The following is a 17262-nucleotide window of genomic DNA, read 5'->3' on the forward strand; positions in this document are numbered from 1 at the left end:
GCCCACCGACCACGGCCGCCGCCTCCGGCTCCCGCGTGGAGCGGTGCGGGGACCTGGAGACGCCGCGATCCGAGCCGAGGGAGCGGCGTGGGGGCAGCGAGCACCGCGCGCGCGCCCGTCGCCGGAGCCTCGGGGCGCGTGCGCGCGGCGGGGGCGGGGCGCACGTGCGTGTGTTTGTGTCGGAGCCGGACAGGCGGCCGCGCGCCAGGTCGTTCTTTCTCGGAAGGGGGTCCGGGCGGGGACCTGAGGACGGAAACTGTCAGGAAGGGACCCTGGCCCCTAGTCCCTCTCTGACTTCCTCCACCTTCTTCCATTCTCTGCACAGCCCCCAAGCTTCTACCTACCGAAATCTCTCCTAGGGAAACTAGGTCTAGCTGGAATGAATCCGCGGCAACTGACTCCAGGGCAGGAAGCGTCACATGTCTTTTAATCCTACAAATTAAAGAAATCTGGCTGAGCGCCCGCCTGTCAGTGTTGGCGGGAAATTCATTAGTCACGTTCTGAGGTTCCCCATTTCTCTCTCTAGGGCTGTGAAGTCTCAATATTTGGGGGGGGGAAGCTTTGGGGGGAAGAGCCTTGTTTTTGTGTTCGTTTCAGTCTTGCTATTATTCCACGACCCTTGGGGTAACCACTGAAGGATACATTTCCACAGCCTGCAAGCCAGGGAGGTAAAGGAGTGGTGGTCTTTGGTGTATGTCCAGGCCCCGGGATCCCACTTTCCCAGGCTACCCATGAAGCGATCCCTACTGCACCCCTGACGGGCGCGCGCGCGCGCACACACACACACACACACACACACACACACACACACAGATTTCATACAAGCCAGGAATAGGTTTCCACTTTTGAAACCTCCAAAACCTTTCCCCGCCTGGGGGGAAGTCGTTCATCCCTCAGGCCTGGCCACTTGCCCTCTTCCTGAACCAGTACCAGCTCTTTCCCCTCCTCTTACGGAGCAATTCCAACATCGTTTCTCTGTGACCTAATCCTCAAGATAAAGCCGGGAGGGGGAGTGGGGACAGTGAGGAGGGTGGGGGGTCTTCTTTAGGATGGTCCCTGAAACACCAAGAAGCTGTTAACCAGTGTTTGGTGTTGGGGGTTGGGCATGGAGTGAGGGAGATGTCAGAAGAGCTTAAACCTTTTATAACTCAAGACTGTAGCTGTTTCTTGGGATGGTAGACCCTGAGGGAGAAATTACCTTTTTATTCTTTCTAGTTTCTTACAACAGCAGGAACGAGAGTGAAATTAATGTCTCAATACATTAGCCTGCTAAGAGTTTTAAAAAGAAAGAATTTATATCTGTCACATATGTTTTAGGTTGAATTTAAGTGAACGTATTATCTCTTCAAGGGGTATTAGCATGTTAACCTTATGCATAGTGTGAAAGATCTTTCCCTGTTCATTTGAGACATCAGTGATAAGGTGGGGAGAGTATTCAGGGAGGAGGAAGTATTGAAATGACATTGCATCAGTACTCTATTACCGCTTAACAAATTACCCCAAAACTCAGTGGCTTACTACAACAATATGCATTTATTGTCTGTCATGGCTTCTGTTCATCAGAGATTCAGATACTGCTTGGCAGGCAATGATGGCATGCAGGTCTCCCATGCTGTTGCAATCATATGTCAGGTGGAGGTACAGTCACTGGAAGGCTTGACTGGGGCTAGAGAGTCAACTCCACAGAGGCTTGCTTACATGGCTCACCCTTGCACCTGACTGATGGCAGCAGGCCTTGGCTCCTCTCCATAAAGGCCTCGCCACAAGACTGCTTGAGTGTCCTCACAGCATGGTAGTTGACTTCCTTTAAAGCTAGAGATCCGAGAGAGAGCAAGGCAGAAGTCACAATGACCTGGATCTCCAAGGTCACACCTGTTATCTCCACCTTGGTCACATGGACCAGGCTTGATTCAGTATGAAAGAAGACCACACAAAGGCATGGATACCAGAAGGAGAGGCTCATTGGGGGCCATCTTGGAAGCTATCACACACATCTTCTTTGAAATCACATCTATTTCTTAATTTTGAAAAATTTCAAACATACACAAAAGTAGGGAAAATAGTATAATGAACTCCCATATACCCATCATCCATATTCAGTAATTATCAAGGGAATTCCCTCATTTTATTTTGTATAAGTATCCCTGAGGAACACATACTCTTCCCACCCCATCCCCCATATCCTATACTAACTTTCCTTAGACCCCATGTTCCAGGTTCTTTCTTTCTCTCCCTTTTCCCCTTTATGCTTAAGGGATGGAGGAGAGACAGATACAAAGAAAGAGGGCCCCTTATGCTGGACACCAGTCTCAAGTGTGGGAGTCCGCAATTTGGAGAGGTCATCACAGATAGGGACCTCAGTCAATCCTTTTTTTTTCCCCCCAGCTCATCCAGAAGTAACCATGCCATTTTCAAATTTTAATGTGCATATGGATAATCTGGGGATCTTGTTAACATACAATTTCTGAATCAAGAGGCCTAGGGTGGAGAACCTGAGAGTCTGTATTTCTAACAAACTAATAAGGTGATGCAGACCCTGCTAGTTCACAGACCACACTTTGAGTAGCAAGGGTCTAGAGCTGTGCTGTCCAAATCGGTAGCCACTAGCTACATGTGGTCATTTAAATTAATTAAAATTAAATAACATGGTAAATTGCTTCTTCAGTTTCGATACCACATGTGGCTAGCTAACCCTATTGAACAAAATCATGGAAAGTTCCATTGGATGGCACTGGCATGGGGAATTGACTGATGCTAACTCTCTCACAGCTGCTTTCTAGACCAGAATAACTATTAATTCACAACAAAAAGGAGACCTTGGTAGGATAAACAGGTTATTTAGAGTGGGTATTTATATCCTCTTGCTGGAATGGATCAACCTAGTGTTCCTAAATACAATTTTGAAGGTTGTTTGGTCAGCTCAGCATTTGAGCAAAAGAGGTTGGATATGTCTACCAGCTTATGAGACTAGAAAAATTAGTTTTCTCTATTCTAGAAGTATTTTTTTTTCTTTTCTCAATAGCTAGTATTGGCCATCAGAATCAGAACTGGAGAAGACTGGAGGAAGACACCCTATTAAGAAGCTATGTTTGACTCTGCTTTAAAGACTCCATGGGACTGGCCACCCTTCTTTAGGACATTAGGACAATGTGGTCTAATTTTCTGGACACACTTAGGTGTTCCTTTCTGTGATTCCATTAAAAAAATTTTTTCGTTAACGTTTATTCATTTTTGAGAGACAGAGAGTGAATGGGGGAGGGGTAGAGAGAGAAAGAGAGAGAGAGAGGGAGACACAGAGTCCCAAACAGGCTCCAGACTCTGAGCTGCCAGCACAGAGTTCAACGTGGGGCTCAAACCCACGGACTGTGAGATCATGACCTGAGCCAAAGTCGGATGCTTGGATGCTTAACTGACTGAGCCACACAGGCGCCCCTCTGTGATTCCATTTCACATCGTGCATATGTCCTTATAGAACTTTTCACCTACTGTTTTGTCTGTTTACATGTCTGCTTCCCCATTAGTTTGTAAGCTCCTTGAGAGCAGGGATTTGCCTTAGGTCTGGCCAGTAGTAGGCACTCAAAATATGTTTGTTGAATTAATTAATTAATAATTGCATTAAATTTGCACATTTATTATATGTTAGTCTCAATGCCTTGTGTAGAAGTAAGGATAAGCATAAGGTTTGGGCTTGGACAAGTCGCAGCTATATACTGGCTGTGTGACTTTGGGTATTTTGCTTTCTTCTACCAAATCTCATTCCATTATCTGTGAAATGGGAATAATAATAGCACTTGAGCCTACTTCATTGGGTTATTTTGGGGATCAAATGAGCTAACGTTTGTGAAAGGTCTTTATCATTTATAAGTGTTATCTTTTTTTTTTAACGTTTATTTATTATTTTTGAGACACAGAGGGAGACAGAGCATGAATGGGGGAGAGTCAGAGAGAGAGGGAGACACAGAATCTGAAACAGGCTCCAGGCTCTGAGCGGTCAGCACAGAGCCCGACGTGGGGCTTGAACTCATGGACCGCGAGATCATGTCCTGAGGCGAAGTCTGACGCTTAACCGACTGAGCCATCCAGGCGCCCCGTAAGTGTTATCTTTTTAAAAACTCCTAGTTTTCTCCATAAGGGTTAGGAGATCCTTTGGTCTTGCTGTCAACATGTGCGTAGATTACCTTGCCCAATTACCTGCCTGTTCCCATGTTCTAGGGTATTGCCTGATTAGAGCATTCATTCAGATTTACAAGATCTCCTTCTCTATTTATCTTTTATAATTTATAAATATTTACAAATTTTAAATAATTCAAATAAAAAAGTTTTTAATTTTAAATATTCTTATATGTTTTTTTATTTTTATTAAAAATTTTTTTTTTAGCATTTATTCATTTTTGAGAGCGAGAGACACAGAGCATGAGCAGGGGAGGGGCAGAGAGAGAGGGAGACACAGAATCAGAAGCAGGCTCCAGGCTCCGAACTGTCTGCACAGAGCCTGATGTGGGGCTCAAACTCATGGAGTGAGAGATCATGACCTGAGCCAAAGTCGGACGCTCAACCGACTGAGCCACCTAGGTGTCCCTAAACATTCTTATATTTTGTGGCAAACCCCAGTATGTAACTAATATCAGCACCATTTTTGTAGTTCCTGGAGTATCTCCAAAAAGAGGAGGCTCTAAAATGAAGCTATTTCTGGGAAGGGTGGCAATAAAGATTAGTCCTTTGTTAAGTATTGCTTAAAGGGCTAAAATTTAAGCCTTAGCATTGGGTTGAGCTCTAGCAGGTCACCCATGTTACCATTTTTGGTTTGTCCCTGAAGGTCCTTAGCTTGGAGACTTCCTGTTGCCACCCCTCTCTCCCCCCTCCATAAGCTATCACTCATTTCACTGACCCTTTTGACCTTTTAGCTTGCCCTGTAGCAGGCCCACCCACTATTTACTGCCCAGGAGGCAAACATTTCCTCTTTTTGGGGATTCAAGTGACATCTGACTCTCCCTTTTTTTCCTACTCCTTACCCATTTCTACCTCAACCCTGTCCACTTCCTCAGAAGTTCCACTTGATCTGGAGAAACTGCCAAGATATGGATGTTAACCATGGGCAGAGAAGGAATGACTGGTAGAGGGGTGCCATAGACACCTGTCAGTGTCCAGGGCTTTTCAGGTTTGTCAAATAGATCTGAGGGCACCTTCTTCAATTTACAGCTCGTGCTCTTGGTCAGGGTTCTTCTCCTGTAGGGGAGCAATCACTCCTGATGGCTAAATGATGAACAACTTTCTTGACTTTTGACACTCACATACGGATGTCTCAAAATAGCCCAGCACTGAGTCATCAGGTAAATGTGTCTTTGAAATATTGCTGACAAATAAATTCACGGTACAAAATGTTATTTCAGCCTTTAGGGGTGGGGTTCTATGACCACAATCACCCTGCAGCTGAGCAGACATCCCAGAGATTGGAAGAGTTTGTTCCCAAGCACTATTATAAAGAAGGCTTCTCTGGAGCTCCCGCCATGTGAACCTGGATAACCAGCAAGTCCTGCAAAAGGAGTTTAGCCTTTTTTCATTAAGAAGTTTTGTCATCAGTCTGGAAATATTTTCTCATCCTGTACATGCGGCCCTCTCTTTTGACTTCTAAAGGATTTATATCTGAAATTAAATTCTAACTCATGTGAGACTTATCAGTAATTCTTATCTATGAATCCTTGATTAGTTTGTATTATATCTGGGAAGTTAATATTCTTGTTTAGGAAGTCCGTGCTTTTATGATTTGGGGGAGGATTAGGGTTAAACTGAATGTTAAACTTTCCGTTAAGGATTTTTCTCCCTTATCTAAGCCCATTGGACTAACTCTTTGAGTTAATCTTTTTCCTCTAATGATGCTTTTTGAGTCCTTAGCTATTCATTTATGTCTGAAGTTTCTGCTTTTCAACCACTTATACTGTTCTTAGCTGATTCTAAGGCTAATCAAAATGTTAGCCTGTCTGACCCTTACCCATAATGACAGAAGTTTAGACTACCGGGGCTGGAAGCTACCTTAGAAGTCAAGTTCACAAGCCGGTTCACAGCAGAGCTGAGTTAACCTGAAGAGGGAGTGTGGCCTTGCGGTTAAGAGCGTAGTCTCTGGAGCCAGGCTTCTTGAGGTAATATTCTAGCTCTGCCACTCACTGTGTGACTTGAGCTATTACATAACCTGTAAAATGGGCACAATCAGAAGACCTGCCTAATGGGGTTGTGGGGATTCAATGAGTTCATGTACCTAACAGATCCTCTAACGTGCAGTAGATGCTCTACAAATGTGAGGAGGTAGGAGTGGGTTACATCTTTCATTCTTGTTCAGGGTTCTTTTCAATGCATCATAACACTTCCAGGGATAATACAAAGCAGACAGAACTGGGGGGGTGGGGCAGAATCTGAATTTGTGGCCTATGTTCTCCAAGGGTTTCAGGCCCAGACTTTGGGCCTAGCAGAATTATAAGCGTTAATGAGTGGAGGGGCTAGGATTGGAAAGCCATGGTAGAGGCTGAAGTTGCTGAGGAGAGCCCAGGGTCAGGAATAGAGCAGTCAGTTCCTATTCTTTTTTTTTAAATTTTTTTTTAACGTTTATTTATTTTTGAGACAGAGAGAGACAGAGCATGAACGGGGGAGGGGCAGAGAGAGAGGGAGACACAGAATCGGAAGCAGGCTCCAGGCTCTGAGCCATCAGCCCAGAGCCCGAAGCGGGGCTCGAACTCACGGACCGCGAGATCATGACCTGAGCTGAAGTCGGACGCTTAACCGACTGCACCACCCAGGAGCCCCAGTTCCTATTCTTTCTGTGAGGGCACACACCAGACCACCAGGAAGGGCAAGCTCCAGCTCCCCAGAACAGGCAGCAGCGCCTTTAAAACCCCGGGGCAAAGGAGCTCCTCCTGCACTCATTTAGGGTCAAACCATAGCTGGAGTATCAAGTTCAGCTCTGGACAGCTCATTTACAGTCTGGAGCACAGCCAGGGGTAGCTGATGGATGTTACCACAGTCCAGTAATCATATCATAATGCATTCTCTCACAAAAAAAATCCGTTGAACCCCTAGGGCAGACCACTGTGTTATGTACCTTGGGGTGAGGCTGCATGGAGTGAGATGAAAATATGCTTTAGAAATGGTTTCTTCCCTCTAGGACCTAGAAAGTACGTATGTGGATTCTTTTCAATTTCACAAACATCTGTCGATCTCCTGTTATGTTCAGGGCTCTCTGTAGGTGGTATGGCCTTTGTGTCCCAGTAGAAAGAGCACTGGACTGTGTCAAGAAAGCTGGGTTCTAGTCTCACCCCTGTCGTGAACTAGCTGTGTGGCTGTGGATAAGTTACTCTGGGCCTCAGTTTTCTCATATACAAAAATGGGAGCTATGATACCTGCTCTATGAAAAAATTCCAGAGCCCCTGATCTGCGGACCCAGAAATTTCGTGAGAGGAGTCTGGGAAGGATTTTGATCATCAGGGAAGTTGGGAAACATTACACGTTAGGGCAGTGTTCTCCTTGGGTGGGCCTCAGGCTGCTTGCCTCAGAATCTCCAAAGAACTTAAAGGAAAAGATGATTTCAAGGCCTGCTTCAGACTTGCTTAGAACCTCTGGAGATGGGGGCTTGGGAATCTGTACTTAAGGTGAAGCCTGGTGATTCTTGGTACCCCCAAATTGGAGAACCACTATCAGAAGAGTTTCATGAGGATTAAATGAGAGTATATGTGAATACTATCATAGCTCATATATGAGGGATGACTTAGCAATGAGACCTTTTACTTTGGGAGGAAGTCATAATAACCCCTTTGGAAAGTTGAATGGTTGCACATTAAAATGTTTGGAACCAAAAAGAAGAGTCATACCTCATAGTTTTCAGAAGAGAGGTTTCTTGCAGGACCTCACAGAGGTTTACTATAGCTAGGGAGTTGCTTTATTAGCTGTAGTCACTGTGGACCCAATGCTTCCTACATTTGGAGAACTGAAACAGTGGTTTGAAATGGCAGAAAGAGGCTTGCAGCCCCCAAAGTACCCACCTTCTGTGGGTACCACAAGGATGTCTACTTCCCCAGTAAGAGAATTGCGATGAGTCAGATTGCTGCCATCTAACATGGAGAACCCTTTCGAGCAGAATTCCTATCAAACCATTTCCTTCAGTCTCCTGTGTGTCCCACCCATATGTGGTCAACTTCAGTATGTGAATTAATCCCCATCCAATCATCTGTGGTTAGAGTAGCAGAGCTAATTTTGCTCATGACACATGACAACTTTGGGATCTGCTTTCTTTGGAAAAGTAAGGAAGGAAAATCAAAAAAAGCAAGCATTTTGAGGCCCCTTGGTTTGTCTAGTATACATTTCCATGAGGAGGAGGGGGTAAACAAATGCAGTGTGGCTCTAAAATTTGGTGATACAGACTCCTTTGTGAAACCAATGGATTCTCTTCCCTTAAGCACATGGGCAGACACACAAAATTTTATACACATTTCTTAGGGACAGGGATCTTAGAAGGCTCATGCATGGAATCCTAGGTTGAGGACTTCTGTTCTTTAGGGCCTCTAAAGGAAAGAACTGTTCTACTGGGGAGAAGTGTCAGAGAAGCAGATTTCTGTCCCATGGACGGAAACATCTGCTGACATTTCAATTGTCCAATAATGAATTGTTTCCATCTTGAGGTAATGATCTCCCCATCACAGAAAGCATTCAATCAGGGGCCAGATGACTACTTTGCACGGATATCTTTTCATGTGTTTGTTCATTCATTTTATCACACACACCTCATTAGCATATAGCAAGAAATCCTGTGAGTGTTTGGGAATAGAAAAGAGAGGAGTGCCTGGGTGGCTCAGTCGGTTAAGCATCCGGCTTTGTCTCAGGTCATGATCTCATGGTTTGTGAGTTCAAGCCCCACATTGGGGTCTCTGCTGTCAGCACAGAGCCCCGCTCCAGATCCTCACTCCCTCTCTCTCTGCCCTTCCCCAGCTTGCACTCTCTCTCTCTCTCAAAATAAAAAAGAATTTTTTTAAAGAAAAGGAGTAGAAAAGTGAAATACAAAGGTAGACACATAAGAAACAGTCTCCGTTCTCAACTGTCATGGTTTGGCAAAGGAAACAGACACAGGTGGTCACAGTGCTTAATGATAGATAATATATGAGCCAGGGTACAAAGGGCTTAGGAGGCCAGAAAAGAGACTTGAGCAAACTTGTGGGGAATCCTGTGTAGGGACAAAGATTGACCAGATGTCTCTTAAGTCCTCTTTGGGGTATCCTATGTGGCAATGGCACCAGGATGTGGCATGAGAGGGCTTTATCTACACTATTCCAAACAGGTGTACAATATATGGGAGCATCCCCAGGGTACTTGCTATGCAAACATAACTTCAGGACAAGCCTTTCACCTTCCCTTACTCCCCACCTTCCAACCAAATGGGCGGCCTCTTAGCCTGTCCTATAGAGAAATTTTGGAGCTGCTACTGATTGAAGGTTCAGTATTTCACAAAGTTATCAAGACACAGGTCTGAGCCTTTCCCAGAGATTGCTATTTGAATGACGCAACTTTGGTCTCCTCTTCGGGCTGGAAAGACAGGGACGACCAGTAAGAATGTGCTGGTGAGGATGAGGAAGGAGGCAGGAGGGAGTGCTGGTGATCATGGAGTGGCTGTCCTCAAACCTACAGCCATCAATCCGCGATTGTTCCCCAAACTTTGAGGTTTGAAAGCATTTCCTTCCCTCCGGGTTTTTCTTATTTTCTTTGCCTGCTTCCACAGACAGTATACCCGCCCTCTCTCCCTCCCATCAAGGTCACCACTCAGCAGGCTTTGATAAATGTCATTTTTTTTTTGAAAGTCGCCTTGGAAAAAGGCAATTTGACTGCAGTGAGGCAGAACAGGAGCTGAAGGCCGGCCGCCCTTTATCGACCAGAGCCCAACCCCAAGAACAAAACGCAGAGGAGTGTAGCACTGCCTGGGGCTCCTGGTGATCCCAGGGCTGCCTCTCCCCAGGGAGCTGCGTGCTGTGCTGTGCGGGGAAGCCTGCGGGCGCCAGGTCCTGTGGTCTCCTCCTCCCTCTCCCCCTCTGCCCAGCCCTTTGTCTGCTACTTGTTTCCTGGCTGGTAACTAAAGGTCCCTGAGAACCCCCACAGCTCTGGGGGCGGGAGCCCTCTCCACTGTGCAAGCAGTGGGCTGCTGATTAGTGTGGGGAATAAATAACAGCAAGCTAATTATCTCCTGATTGTGGCTTGCCTCACTAACAAGGCTGGGCTGGAGTGGTGATGCGGCAGTTGATACTATTCCAAGCATGCTTCTGGGTTCAGGGAAATTTCCATGCCTTTCCAGTCTGGAGACTTTCCCTTCCCAGATACTCTGGGATTCTAAATGGAGATGTTCCCACTCCTGCTTCACCTTGGAATTGAGAGACTCACCCCAGACAGACTGTTTGTGTCAGACCCTGGTGGGTGAGGGGAGCTGGCTTCTGGTAGAAGCAGAGAAAGGCTTTCAGGGAGGCTTGGGGGTTGGCCAAGGTCATGGAGAGATAGGTCCTTGGGGAGCACACTCTCCAGCACTTAGTATCCTAATTACATCTGCTGCTCCAACTGTTAGAACTGAGTGGCTCCCATCAGACCTGCAAGCAGAGAAGGAAAGTACTAAGAGCACTGGCCTGGGACTTGAGAGGTCTGGGTTCTAGTCCTACCCTTGACTACTTCTGTGACCTTGGACCTGCTTCTTAATCACTCTGGTCCTTGATTCCCTCCATATGAAACGAAGGTCAGGAGACCCTTGAGGCTTTGTCTAGCTCTAAATATAACTGTGTGACTCTAACTCTGTAATTTGGACTGTGATATTAGGAAAGCTTCTGATGCTTCATGTCCACATTTCCAGACTGAGTTTTCCTTTCCCTCGTTTAGTTGCATTGTTCTCCATCTTCTCCTCCCACTATACCTGACTTCTCTCACTCTCCCAAATCTTGAAACCTTGTCTTGCCTAGAGGGAGAAGGGTGAGGAGTACCCTTTCTGGGAAGATTTAAATTTCTAGCAGCTTGGGCTGTGTTAACTTGCTGAACCAGTAATTATCAGCTTATGAAAAGCCAGGATGTGTATGTGACCAGTAACTGCTGCTGGCCGATTATGTTCAGAGGAAGAAATCAACATGAACCCCTGGGATTTAGGTCAATCCTGAGACTACAGGCCTTGTCACCACCTCCACACCAACCACAGAGTCCACTTGTAGGAAGTAGGACTGTCCCCTTTCCTTGGGGATACTCACCTCTACAGGCTGGGTAAGTCTCTTTCTGCCAGAGATCAGGTGTTAGACAAACCCGATGTTTCCATCTGATAAAGATAAGCCCATGAAAGAGCAAACTCTGGGCCACAGTCCCCTTGGGAAAAGAAAAGGGAGAAGGGGAGGCACTAATATATATCTGGGCAAAGGAGGAAAATGTCACTTTTAGAATAGTGAGACATTCTGAAAGATAGAGTTACAGTGTCCTGAGGTATCAAATGCATGTACATGGTCTTATCTGATGGGAAGAGCCCTCAGGTAGGGCTCATTCAACCTCAGAAGATTTCATTCAACATTATGCTTCATTGCTTTTTTTTTTTTTAATGTTTATTTATTTTTGAGAGAGAGAGAATATGAGAGAGAGAGAAAGAGAGAGAGCGAGCAAGCAGGGGGAGTGCAAGTGCACAGAGAATCCGAAGCAGGCTCTATGCTGACAGCAGCAAGCCCAGTGTGGGGCTCAAACTCATGAACTGAACTGCAAGATCATGACCTGAGCCAAATTTGGACACTCAATTGAGCCACCCAGGTGCCCTGTTTTTCTGTTAAGTTTTTATTTTTAAGTAATCTCTACACCCAACGTGGGGCTTGAACTTACAACCCTGAGATCAAGAGTCACCCACATTAAGACTGAGCCAGCCAGGCACCTGATACTTCATTGCTTCTAAAGGATAAATTTGGGCAATTCATTTACTCTCTGTATTGGTAGGGTGATCTATCGATGTAACTGACAACCCCCATGTCTCAATGGCTCGTCACAATGGAAGTTGACATTCTCACTCACATGAGAGTTCAATACTGATGTTCAGTTGATGGCCTTCAGTTGATGGGGTGAATCAGGTACCCAGCACTGTCTATCTTGTGGCTCTGCTAACTGCTAGAGGCTTTGAAATCCTTTACAGTATCCCCCATATTCAGTCAGCAGGTGGGGGAAGAGACAGGGAGCCTGCAGAATTGTGTGGAAGGTTTATGGGCCAGGTCTGGAAATGACATTCATCAATTTTGCCCATATTCCACTGTCCAGAATTCTGTCATGTGACCACATCTGACTGCAGGGGAGGCTGGGAAATGTAGTCAAGCTATGTACACAGGAAGTAAAAGAAAATGGTCTGGTAAACAACCAGTCTCCAATATATCTTCTTTGAAGTTTTGTTTCCAAACTTATTGGTAAGGGCAAGGGGCTTCTACATTGTCATCTCCAAAAGTTAGCATGAATATAAAATAGATTATAAGAAAGCTTTAAAAATGCAGAATGAATGAATATATACATATTACAATTTGTCTTTCAGATTAATCTAGAAAAAACTTCATAAATATTGTCTCTATAACTCTATTGGACACATAAACAGTGCTCTACTATTGGAACAGATGTCTCTAGGTTATATGATGAAAATCTGAGTGACTGTGAAATTGATTTCATTGTGTGATGAAAACAAACTCTTCAATAAATCTAATCCTTTAAAAAATTATGGAATGTGCTCTTCCTGTCCTCTTTCCCTTTGATCTGTATGGAGACCACATGGATGACCACATGGTCAGCAGAGTTGGGGCCAAGATTTGGCTGAGTCAACTGGCATGTTTGGTGAACTGGGCTAGAGAAGATGGCCTGTGTGGTTAGGGAATTGATTACAAGTAAAGGAATTAAGAAAATAGATAATATATTGAGGATAATGGGCACCATATTTGTCGAGGTTAGTGAAAGGAGTTACATTTATGGAAAGGGAATAAACCCCATGGTATTAGATCAGAATTGGGGTACCTTGTTTCAACTCATGTTTTTAATATAAATAGATGTGTGTGTGTGTGTGTGTGTGTGCATGTGTGTGTACACACATATATATTTCTAACTCTGTCTGCCGTGAGGTCCTAAAAGCAATGATAACCCAATAGCTGCCAGCACACCAAGCACCCAGATCTTGGTTTCTAAATATCATTTTCCACTAAAAAGAACCAGGACTGATCAGCCTGAAAGTACTAGATGAGCCTGGAGTATCTTGTTATGCTATAAAGTGAGGAAGGGCTCAAAGAATGATGGGAACATGTCAAAAATATACAGAATCCACGTGCCTGGGCTTAGTCAGTTGAGCGACGGACTCTCGATTTTGGCTCAGGCCATTATCCATGGTTTGTGGGGTTGAGCCCCACGATGGGCTCTGCACTGACAGCACGGATCCTGCTTGGGATTCGCTCTCTCCCTCTCTCTCTGCCCTGCTCCTGCTTGTGCTCTCTCTCTCAAAATAAATAAACAATAAAACATTTTTTTTTCAATATACAGAATCCATGGGGCACTTGGGTAGCTCAGTCGGTTAAGTGTCTGACTCTTGATTTAGGCTCAAGTCATGATCCCAGGGTCATGGGGTTGATCACCACGTTGGACTCCACACTGACAGCATGGAGCCTGCTTGGGATTCTCTCTCTTTCTCTGCCCTTCCCCCACTCACACTCTCTTTCCTAAAAATAAGTAAACTTTAAAAAAATCCTTCATGAATTCTCATTTTGGGGTACCTATGTGGCTCAGTTGGTTAAGAAACCTACTCTTGATTTTGGCTCAAGTCATGATCTCAGGGTTCGTGAGCCCTGTGTCAGGCTCTGTGCTGACAGGATGCTTAGGATTCTCTCTCTCTCTGCCCCCACCCCCTGCACTCGTGCTCTCCCTTTCCCACTCTTTCTCTCTCTCTCCAAATAAATAAATAAACATTAAAAAATATACAGGGGTACCTGGGTGGCTCAGTCAGTTAAGCTTTCGACTTCAGCTCAGGTCATGATCTCATGGTTTGTGAGTTTAAGCCCCACATTGGGCTCGCTGCTGTCAGCACAGAGCCTTCTTCGGATCCTCTGTCTTCCTTTCTCTCTGCACCTCCCCTGTGGGAAGGCGCTAACTTACGTTAGAATGCCAACTGATAATTTTTTTTTTTTGCCAACTGATAAATTGGAACAGGGTCTCTGTATTAGATGGTAGTTTTGTATCAATGTTACTTTCCTAATTATAATGTGTACTGTAGTCGTGTGGGAGAATATCTTTGTTTTGAGGTACTATGCACTGAAGTGTTAAGAATTAATGGGGCACCAGGCCTGCAACTCACTCTCAAGTGGGTCAGAAATTACACATATATGTACATGAAAGAGGGGGAGGGGAGAGGGCAAAGGACATACTCAAAATGCAGCAAGTGTGGTAAAAGTAAAACAAATCAGGAGACTCAGCAAAAGGTATAGGGGAGTTTTTTGTACCTTTCTTGCAACTTTTCTGTAAGTTTGACATTTCAAAAAAAAGTTAAAAGGATCATAGACTATAATAGTGTGTGGTATACAGCAGGAGTATAGTACACGGAACATGTGTACCTTTGGTCTCAGGCAGGAGAGACATTTGGTGAGGAGTGGATGTTCAGGGGAGGTGAGAAGCAGGAGAGTCATGGAAAGTAGACAGGAGTTGGGATAAATGACCCAGATTGTCACCTAGTAGTTGGGTGACCTGGGAAAAGACACTTCACTTCTCTAAGCCTCAGAAAATGGTGTGTCTCACAAGAATGCCCTGTGGCTTAAATAATAATATATGTGACAGTCCTTTGAAATTCATAAAATGATCCCAAATATAATCATTAATGGTATCTTCTTTCTCTCAGAAAACTACAGCTGATGAATGCAAAACTGTCCCTCACTGACATCTCTTTCAGTGCTTCATCTGGTTACTATCACAACGTTGTTATTCTCAAAAACATTACTCCTTTAATAGTCTGAGAACTGAGGAGGTCTGGCACCTTGGAAGGGGGCAGCTGATGGCAAAGCCACCAGGGATTGCCATGATGCACGTGTCTGTATCCGTGTGTGTCCACACACATCCTGGAAGCCTGGATTTTAGGTGCCTTCTCTGCAAGCAGAGAGACCCTGTGGGGACTGATGAATGCTGTTATAGATTCATAAACATCTGCTAGTGGGGCCTGGGAAGTCCCTTCTAGAAGGAAAGCTCCTTTGCTTCTGTCACTCCTGACAAAAATGCTTGTGCGCGCGGTGTTATGATACAAACCATTCTCTGGCAGCTTAGGATTCAGAGTCCTAATGCTACACATTGCTGATGAGCTGACAGACAGCAGCATGGGGTAATAAAAATCATCGTTCCTGTTTGTACACTTTCCAAAGCCTCTCACTGATATTCCCTCATGTGGGCCTTAGAGCCACAGCAACCCGTGCAGCAAACTCCTCCCTGTATCTTTTCACAGGTCAGGAAAGGCTGACGGTCCCAGAGGCCGGGACCGGCCCCGGTTCACAGAGCTAATAAATGATACTGATAGGACATCCCGCCGGGACTCCTTCCCATGACACTCTGACTGGAGATGGTCTGTCGCTGGCACCTCTCTCACTCCCTTTTCATGACCCCTTTCCTGCCTCGAGGCGCTGCTTCCTGCTTGCTCTGCTTCTCAGAGCTCTCCAATACAACGGTCCACAGCAAAGCCACCTATGCCAGAAGTTCTTTCTGTCTGGCCACTCCCTCCCCCCTGGTTTTGCTAGAACCAGAAGGATTCGGCGTCTTTGCACCTGCTGTCTAGAGCCAAGAGAGAAGAGAATAAGGATGAGGCTGTCCTGCCAGTGGCTTTGGGTCCCCGGGACCTCACCTAGTGCCCTCTCTGATTCCCAGGCCAGTTGCTGTGTCGTCTTCTGGCCCATGTAGACATCTCTTTCCTCACGGTGCCAGCAGAAGGAGCGATACTTGATTTCTTCTAATTCACTCCATCCCTGTGAATCACGCTGGAGGAAGTTCGAGCAATGCCACGTTATCACTAGGCTCCCTCTGCCCTAAGCACCTTTTGCACCTGTACAGACAGGCAGACAGATTAACATCAGACATAGCAGAGCCCAGCTGGTCTTTGCTTGATCCCATGAGTAGCAGCTGTTGCTGACCTGATGGAGGCTCGTGGGAGAAGGGGCTACTTCTGGTGGCGGTGGTGTGACCAAGGAGCATTCTGACGGGCCCCAGGTCCCCTCTGTGTTCTGAGAGCCCTGTGAGAAAGAGGGTGTGCTCTGGGTTTGTTAGAGATCGATTTGTTGGCTTTGTTTGGACCTGCTGGATGGGTCAAGAGTGACCCACTACATCTTGATCAATGGCTTTTGGAACTTGTAGCTGAGGTCCTGTGGTGGAATGGGCCAAAACACGGTCAGGAATGGTTTGGGAGTTGGCAAACCTGTCTCAGATTTGCCTTAACCAGCTAGGCGTCCTTGAGCAAATCACTTCTCCCCACTGGGACACAGTTTCCTCATCTGTAATGTGAGGAATACATTTTAAAGGCCCTTTCTGCCCTTTCTGTACCTCTAGTTACTATCAGTCCGCTGGCTCTTCAGGGCTGGAGCACAGCCAGAAGGAACCCAAGTCTGGAAACCAGACCTTCTGACTCTCATGCTCTATATTCACTGCTGATTCTGGAAACCAAGGCCACGGTGGGAAGTTTAGGGAGCAGAGGGCACTGCCTGACTTCTGTTCAGCAGGGCAGGGGAACTGCCCAGGAGCTCTGCATCTGGACCCAACAGGACTTCCTCCAATTGGTGCTGTTCCCCAAGGTGAGGCTAGGAGCAGGGGTAGAGGCAGGGTGGAGGGGAGTCCAGGGTCCATCAGTCTTCACAACTCTCCTGGTAAGTGAAGCCTTCACCAGTGGCCTGAGGACATGTGCCCAAGAGATCATGGGGCATGTTAGAACTCAGTATAGAACAAACAGGACAGGAACAGAGAAAACTAGGGCCACTTGATGGCAGTCAGCCGGGCATAGTAGAGCTTCAGGCATATTAGAGCTTGCTTGCCCCCTCTGGAGGATGGCTTGGGATATTTTGGAGGTGTCTCCCAGCCTTGACATTTTATGACTCCATAAATAAAAGGCTGGTTCCCTTCACCCTGAACTCTCCTCTGACAGTGGGCCTCCTGGGGTCAGGGAGTGTGGGTAGTTTTCCTCCTGCTTGGGTGCCCCCCAGCTGACCTGCCTCCACCCCCCCCACCCCCTCCCTCCCGGCCAGGTAGAGA

The sequence above is a fragment of the Panthera tigris genome, chromosome C1 (genome assembly GCF_018350195.1).
Source record: "Panthera tigris isolate Pti1 chromosome C1, P.tigris_Pti1_mat1.1, whole genome shotgun sequence".
Classification (NCBI taxonomy): domain Eukaryota; kingdom Metazoa; phylum Chordata; class Mammalia; order Carnivora; family Felidae; genus Panthera; species Panthera tigris.